Source organism: Nematolebias whitei, chromosome 22, assembly GCF_014905685.2.
Source record: "Nematolebias whitei isolate Nwh7 chromosome 22, NemWhi1, whole genome shotgun sequence".
Classification (NCBI taxonomy): Eukaryota; Metazoa; Chordata; class Actinopteri; order Cyprinodontiformes; family Rivulidae; genus Nematolebias; species Nematolebias whitei.
Genome location: NC_056519.1, coordinates 1,506,260 through 1,506,636, shown reverse-complemented (window position 1 = coordinate 1,506,636; position 377 = coordinate 1,506,260). Strand labels below are relative to the sequence as shown.

Genomic DNA, 377 nt, shown 5'->3' with positions numbered 1-377 from the left:
GTAGCTGAGGTGCGTTCACTGACCTGTCTGACCTGTAGCTGAGGTGCGTTCATTGACCTGTAGCTGAGGTGCGTTCATTGACCTGTAGCTGAGGTGCGTTCACTGACCTGTCTTACCTGTAGCTGAGGTGCATTCATTGACCTGTAGCTGAGGTGCATTTACTGACCTGCAGCTGAGGTGCGTTCACTGACCTGCAGCTGAGGTGCGTTCACTGACCTGTAGCCGAGGTGCGTTCACTGACCTGTCTGACCTGTAGCTGAGGTGCGTTCACTGACCTGTCTGACCTGCAGCTGAGGTGCGTTCACTGACCTGTAGCTGAGGTGCATTCATTGACCTGTAGCTGAGGTGCATTCATTGACCTGTAGCTGAGGTGCATT

The 377-nt window shown here is 53.8% G+C and overlaps 1 protein-coding gene across 1 annotated transcript in view; it reads left to right on the top strand.

Annotated features, from left to right (window-relative positions):
• svopl (SVOP-like) overlaps positions 1–377 on the top strand; it is a 7,437-nt gene that overhangs the window by 6,752 nt on the left and 308 nt on the right. The gene's annotated exons all lie outside the window — the stretch shown is intronic.